The sequence below is a fragment of the Acromyrmex echinatior genome, chromosome 14, assembly GCF_024713525.1.
Source record: "Acromyrmex echinatior isolate Ae372 chromosome 14, ASM2471352v2, whole genome shotgun sequence".
NCBI classification, from domain to species: Eukaryota; Metazoa; Arthropoda; class Insecta; order Hymenoptera; family Formicidae; genus Acromyrmex; species Acromyrmex echinatior.
Genome location: NC_141865.1, coordinates 3,419,801 through 3,428,097, shown reverse-complemented (window position 1 = coordinate 3,428,097; position 8,297 = coordinate 3,419,801). Strand labels below are relative to the sequence as shown.

Here is an 8,297-nt window from a genome sequence, read left to right as displayed (position 1 = left end):
GCAATTCAGAACAATCAGCTAGCGAATCAAATTTTGTGTTAAATTTGGTTCTACTGCGCATCCCTCAAGTTGTCTCACCTGTTTATTTCCACTATGGCAATCGCTAGTGTCCCTAGAAAGTAGAGGCCTGTATTTAGAATGTACTTGCAACGATGTTAGCGCGCTATAATTTACGTTACGCGTACTATAGAATTTTAGAAATAAAAGCGCGTTCTGAATACGGGCCAAAGTTTGTTTTGCAGATAGTTGAAATCGTTAAAATAATTAAAATCAAATTAATAGAGATTTTAACGATTTCAGCGATTTATTTCCATCAGGAGCATCGCAAAAGAGTGATATTTTATTTGTGCGTTTTTGTCGTACGATAAATTTTTCCTGTTGAATGATTGGCTATGAGATAGAGAAATCCGAGGATCTCTCTGTCCTGCACACATTTGTTGTATGACAAAGGGTACGGTCAATGCGATGCTGCAAAAGCTTTGAAGCATTTTTTAACTGGTCAGTTTGTAAATTTCTTTTTTCTAATTGGTCCATCAAATGCTTCAAAGCATTTGTAGCGAGACTTTGACTACAGTCAAAAAAACGCACAAATGAAATAGCACCCTAAGATTTTGCGACGCGAAATAACTCGCCGTTGAAAATGAAGCCTAAAGAGGCTCCATTTCTCGCGAGAGGCAAGCGACATAGAATGTCGCTGGGACGGGATAAAAGGTCCGGGCCACGAATGTTTGAATTATAGGCGGTCACGCGAGACTAAAGTTTGCAAAGAGGCGACAAATTTTTGCCGAAGGCTTGCGTAAGGCGGAGTTTATGACTTCAAGAGGATCGAATGGATTGTTCGATGTTAAGCTTCGAAGTGCCGCACGAAGTGGAAGGGCATAAGGTTCTGTGATAGGGCAAAGGAAAATTATATGAGCTAGGTCTTGAGAGGAGGAGCCGCAAAGGCAAGAAGAATTGTCTATCAAATTTGTGTGTGTGTGTGTGTGTGTGTGTGGTGTGTGCGTACGCGCGCGCGCGCGCGCGTGTGTGTGTGAGAGAGAGAGAGAGAGAGACGCTTGCAAACTGAGTACACCATGTAATCCTTCCACGGATCACACCATTAGCGTTTCAAGTAAAATCATTTTGGCGCGCGTTTCGAAGGACTACATATACATATAGTATATAAATTCACACAGAATCATACAAGCATTTAAGATCCAGCTAGACTAAGGCATTGATTACTACATATACAATCCTATAACATATTATATTGATTAATTTTTTTATTTATGAAAGATATTTTTATTTATTTACTAAAGATTTATTTCTTTCAATTTTTTTCATTTTTCTCTGCTACCAAAAATCATTTTAATTTGTAAAGACGGAATGTTAAAATTGATACATGCTCTAGACATTTAAGTTGAGAAAATGTCAAATTTATTTATAAAATTTTGTAGATTATAATCTAAATGGAAAATGAGAATTTTATTTTAGACCGTACATGTGAGGACAATCATTACAAACCAACTTTGATTAACCTAATCGATCAACTAAGTATCAACTATGATTGGTCAATTCTGCTGAACAGCAAATGCAATTGGTCAGTTCCAATGTAACAATCAATCGATGAAGTTAATCGGAGTTGGTGAGACCAGCCCTATGATGATCAAAACTGGATGATCTTTAATCCTTAAATAATTCAATGTAAAGTATATACATGATGTTCCAAAAGGTCGATAAATAAATAAATACACCTGAATATCTTAGAAAATATAAGTTTTACATATTTGAAAAGCGTTTCTATCGGCGCGCTCTCATTAGTACAATTGCAAACATTAATATCTCGATTATTATTACGAATATCGCTAAACGATAAAGGACTTTTATGTTTATTTCGATCCCATCTACCTTCCTTGGAGGCGGTTGGAGAAGTCTCACGGGACACCCTGTATAATTATACTAAACTCTATAAAATTATATTAAATTATATATAAAATTATATAATATTAGGTGTTGGAATTAATTCGTAGCGTTTTACAAGTGATGGGAAGTACTTTCATTAATGTATTTTTTAATGCTCATGTGAAATAAATAACATTCTTTCATTAAAAAACGCTACGAATTAATTCCAACACCTAATATATAATACAATTATATAGAATTATACATAATTATACATAAAATATGTCCATTTATATACAAATATATAAAATTATAATCAGAGGCGTAGTGAGGAATTGGCAAAACTGGCCCATACTCGGAGTGCATACCTAGCGAGGGCGTCGATCATACGATTGTAAAGTGCTTTTTACTAATGTATTAATTAGAATCATGGAATAATAAAAAGGAATAAAATCTCTGTAGTTTGCTGTGGTCTCCGCAGCGGCATAAAAATTCATGACGCTTCTCGCTGACAACTTCGTTTATTTAGTTGTGATGGAGGTGGAAATATGGCATTCACAATTGCAACATTATTGAAATAAGAATATAATAAAGCGAGTTAAAAATAACTTAGTAAAAAATAAAAAGTAAAAAATAAAAATAGTAAAAAATAAAAAGTGAATATCATGGTAAAAATGTGCTGTACCGTATTAACTTGTATCAATAGATAAACAAGCGCAAAGAAAAAAAGAAAAGTTTTTTCAAAACACTGAATGTTATACAGTTTTTAAAATTTGTAAGATAATTGTTGAGTTTAGCCTCTTCATCTTCAATATTGATAAAATTATGTTCATTCAACACGTTTTTGTACGAAATGAATAATTTTAGCAAAAGAAATGTCATTCTGTCCCGTGGATCAAGTATTAATCATTTAAGTTGAAGACTATATATTTAGGTTAGGAAATCTGTCACATCGATGGCATAGACTGATATAAAGGGACATGAGAACATATAAGTGAGATTAGAATAAATATTTTCTACATTGATTTTTAAGAGAATGTGGCTGAAACTGAATAATTATCTTCGATTTTTTCATTTCTGCAGTTTAAATATTCGCGCCACGGAAGACGATCAGGTCTTCAGCTATAACAGCGCCACTACTGACGAAAAAAAATTGGGGATTTCGTATTTCGAAAAGACTATGAAGATTTTACTCTTTTCTATTATTCCGTGATTAGAATATAAGTATCGTATCCGCTATTTTTAGTCCTTTTTTTCCACTCCTTTCTCTTTTCATTCCGCTGCTGAGCTAAAAAAGTTACAGTCAACCGGATTAACAACAATTGTTACAACATGGTAAAGCAACAATTTATAAAATGCCTTGTTGAGTTGTAGCAAATTATGGTAATAGAATGGAAAAAGGTATCCGATTATTTCCTGTGGATAACATTCGTCGACAACAATGGATAGATAACTTTAATAGAAAATCTTAGACACTAACCAAGTTATAACCTGTAACAACCGTAAAATTCTCAGCTCAGCGGCGGAATGGGGAGAGATGAGGAGAGAATAAGAAGTGGAGAAAGGATTATAAAAATGGCGGATACGAATACTCATATTATATAGTGTCTTATTTTTATTAGTGACCGTGGCATCTTACGAATACTGTTTTAGCAAGCTTAAATTGATAAAAAATTATTTCTGTTCTTCGATGAATCAAGAAAGATTGACCAGTCTTGCTTTATTATCAATTGAATATAAAGTGTTCTCACAAATTAATCTGGATGATATAATTAATAAATTTGCTGTAATCAAAGCAAAAAAGTGAAATTTTAACTTTTTTTAAACATATATATAGCTTTAAAAGTAATAAAATAGTATTATTTGTACTTTCTAATATACTAATGTTTAAATGTAGAGATTATAGAAGACATTTTTTTATCTTGCATCTCTATATCATACTACAGTAAACTCGATAAACAATTTTTCAATCATGAATATGTATAAATATATATAAATATATATAAACACGCATAAATATTCATAAACATGTATAATATTATATGAAATATATCCATCCTATCCTAGTTTATACATCCTTTTTTCTTTAAAATTACTTTTTAGTGTAATAGAAATAATGATAGTAATGTGAAAACATTAAAAATAATTAAAAAGGTAATTTTCGCACTATTTGTTTTAGAAAAAAATCAATTTGAAGAAATGTAAAAAATTACTTACGTATTATATAATTATATACGAAATGCGGCCCTTACTTAAGGGACATCCTGTATTTTCTTGCCAAGGGCGCAACAAACACTCGCTACACCTCTGTATATAATTTTATATAATTATATATAAAATATTTTTTGTCGGATAGTAGATGAGTGAAACTTATATCAAAAGGATTAGAAATCATTCCGAGATTTTGAATAAAGAGAAAATTAACAAATTATAATTGCACAATTCGGTCAATTGATCAACTCGATTGGTTTTTTCAGGTATTATCACATATCGTCATATATTGTTTGTCACATATTCTAATTCTTTTTGCGCATGCGTTCATAAGAAAAAGCAATATCTGTTAACTCTTTCTATCGGCTATTTTTTATCCACATTCGCCAAATATATGATTATAGGATCTCTAGTAGAAAACGTCCAGGAGTCCTATAAGAATTAGCATATATAAATCAAATAGGCAAATCTCCTAGAAATTCCCAAGCTCTTTCTGAGTGTGCTTTCTGAATCTCTGAATATTCTTTTTACTATTTTATAACTTTCTCATGTGTATTTTGAAATATGGAGCTAATCAATAACATTTTAGTAATAAAACTGTATTGATTGTTTCTAGTATTTTCACACCAATACATATAAATACATAATTATGTATAATCGTTTATATACAAGGTGCTTGAATAACGATAAAACTTTTGTATAAGGATAGAGCGGACTAAAGAGTCGAAAAATTCTCTACCATTTTGCAATTTTCGCGATAGTTAACAAGATATCAATTAACTAAAAGTCGCCAAATGTTTTCAATAATTTTTTAATCAAGTATTATAAATTTTACAGAAAAACAAGAGACAAAAATTGTTTATTTTCTTCTCATCTCAGTCAGAAATGATAATGGAATCAATATCGAATCGATTCTTTTTCTGGCATGTACAACTGTTATTTACCTGAGGTTAACATTTACTTGATATAAATAAGTTTTACAGCTTGTAAATTAAAACGTTAGGCAAGATTCAGATTACTTGAACGAACAATCTGAGTGGAATTATGATTCAAACCGCAGAAAAAATTTTTTTCCTAAATTACGTGCTTTGCAAGCATGTAATTATTTTTTCCTCTTTCACAGATTCAAAAATCTTTTTCCAGGATTAAAGTATACACATTAATACGTGTCTGTGAGGTGGAATTTATCCCGAGAACGACAAAAAATTTCGAAATTGAAATTTTAACAAAATTTTTTGTCGTTCTTGGCATAAACTCCATCTCACAGACATATATTAATGCATATACTTTAATTCTGGAAAAGAATTTTCGAATCTGTAAAAGAGGAAAAAAGTAATTGTTATACAAAAATTATGAATAATCGGTAATACAGACGGCTTTAGGATCCGAAAAATGTTTCATTATAGTGTTTTGAAAAACTCTTGAGATAAGCTACAAGCAATATGTAAATATGAAAAATGGGAGTTACTGTTTAAAAAATTTAAAGTGACCTTTCTTTGACAACACCATCCAAGATTAAACCAATATGATATTATCTTATGTCCCTTTGAAGTCATACAATTTTTGTCTGAAATATTTTCCTTCAATCTCGTGATTTTCAGAAATTGGCTGTTTAAATTGAAATGGGACACCCTGTATATAAATAAACTATATTTAATTTTTGCAGCGTACAAATTAAAGAACATTTTATGACTTATCGTATTAAAAATTACAAAATTGTCATTAATTCAATAATTTATTAACAAATTCATAAATTTATGAATTATTATTTAAAAACTATTACAGCTTTATTTATTTATTACTTATTTATCTTTTTATTATTTTATACATTTATTTGTAATATTATAATATTACTGTAAATTATTCTTAAAATATATTAAATATTTTCCCAAAAAATCAACAGCCATGATGTACGAATGTCTAGAAATGGAAAGTATGCTCTAAATATACTCCGATATTTGTGTAACTTTGAGTGTTAAGACATTCCTATCCCCGTTGTAGAATATGAAGGTTGGTAACATCGCGCGTAAGTAATTCATCGACTAGGCGGATTTTTAAAAATACTTATATCTACATAATGGCAGCGCGAGATCAGTTCTTCACAGTTCTTCTCCGCTAGTTGCGTCGGAAAACAGTTTGTTACAATTGATTGCATTCCTGTTGTGTGTTTTTGTGAGGAAGACAAAAAGCTAGAGTGAGTAAAATGATTAATCACGTAGATTTACTCATCCGGATCTGTTTTTTTTCGCGCCGAAACAAAATCGAGTCTTTCTTGATGTCGATAGAATCATTCAGCTTTTCTTGGTTGTAAACATCAGTAATTTTTCTGTATGCAGTTTTTATATAGTCATTATATATGAACGAAAAAAGGACAAATGAACTTTTTCATCTAAGTAATTACTATATTGCAATTATAGCGTTTTTTTTTATTTACATTCTCTCTCTCTCTCTCTCCTCCCCCCTCTCTCTGTCTCTCTCTCACTCTTTTTCGATCTTCTTTGTCACTCCTGATCGCTTTTTAAAATATTTTTATCAGTATAATTTTCATTTATTTTATATTAAAAACGTGATATATTATAATCATACTTTTTTTATATCGTGTTTACTTTTTGCAACGTTTGTTAATCTTAGAATTTGACCATTAACTGGCGAAAATGCTGTTAATTCCAGATCGATCGAACTATAAAAATCGTGCATATTTCGTTCATCATTTTACGAATTTTTATTTTATTTTTATTTTTTCGTTAATTACGTCCCGGGGAAGAAATGTCATATATATATATATAGACATATTTTATATATAATTATATATAATTGTGTATAAAATATGTCAATTTTTTAAATAATTAGAGGAAAGGCCCTTATTATGAGATACCGAGTTCATTTAGGATAAATACTAGAAGTCTATGGAATTTAAAAAAATAATAGGTCATTTGGAAGAGAATTTAATAAGCTGTAAGATAATGGATAATGTTATATAAAATTTAATTCAAATTTAATTTTTTTTTTTAAATTAAAGAAATGTAAAAAGTGAGCAAATCGCAAAGTCAAAAAATGGTGCTCCTAACATGAGATACCCCAAAAAATCGATAATAAAACGCAAAGTATATCAGTATTGCAATTAAAAAATTTCATTTAATGTTGCTAAAATATGAACAAACACAGTCAGTGTGTTAAAAAGTGAGCATGTGATAGATTATATTCAGAACTCGTCTTTAGGTAGTTCGAATCAAGCATCGCAGAAATAGGTATTCATTCCGGTTGTTCTTTTTATTATTGTACAATAACTTTTATACCTTAGCAACGATTTTCACGACATGGATTATTTTATATTAGAAATATTCTGGGTATCTCATATTATGATTTTCACGTCTTACGGTTTTACGATCATCAAATCTAACTTCTGCAATTAAGCAATTCAACATATCACATATTTTTCTGTTAGTATGACCTTACTTTATCACTACATAAAGAATTTATTACCAAATATTTATTTATTAAATAATAAACAAGGTTTAAAGGCTCATTTCGATGAAACTTAAAGACATCCAAATTCTAAAATCTTTTTTACAATGACTACAAACATGATTTAATAATGAACTTTCTAAATAGTTTTCAATTCAAGAGCAATAAATTTATGATGGAACCAGTAGATAGCGTTTATTAGTTTAGCAAAAACATCACTATCTCATATTAGGCGCCTATCTCTCTGTTAGGGGGTTTTCTCTATATATAATTATTTATGAAACATGTTTTCCGGGGGCAATAATTTTTTTCACTGCTGATTACCAAGATGCATATATTTTAACCAAATTCGTACACGAATTACGCGCGAAAGTAGAACTAAGTTTATAAGCTCTTATAAATCATAAAGCTGTTCTTTTGTATTATATTGTACTCCTTTTACACGTAAAATAATATTTTTATATACGCTTCTGTGTGAAACAAAAGAGGAAAAATATTAAAAGGAAAAGCAAAAAACGTATTATGTAGATAGAGCGGACTAAACTCAGTCGAAAAGTCTTCTATCATTTTGCAATTTTCGCAATAATTAACAATTAAATTATTAAAAATTGCCAAATATTGATCTTCAATAATCTTTTACTCAAATACTATCAACTTTATAGAAAAGCTGCAAGAGACAAAAATCATTTATTTTTTTCTCATAAAGTTCTGAAAATTTTTTCATAATTTTTTAATACCGT

At 29.9% G+C, this 8,297-nt stretch overlaps 1 protein-coding gene across 3 annotated transcripts in view; it reads left to right on the top strand.

The window, feature by feature from the left end:
- Positions 1 to 6,141: 6,141 nt before the first annotated feature.
- LOC105146695 (uncharacterized) overlaps positions 6,142 to 8,297 on the top strand; it is a 23,447-nt gene continuing 21,291 nt past the window's right edge. For all 3 annotated transcript variants that reach the window (XM_011057119.2, XM_011057120.2, XM_011057118.2), the window contains exon 1: positions 6,142 to 6,286. The gene's annotated coding sequence lies outside the window, so the exon portion shown is untranslated. The remainder of the gene's footprint in view (positions 6,287 to 8,297) is intronic.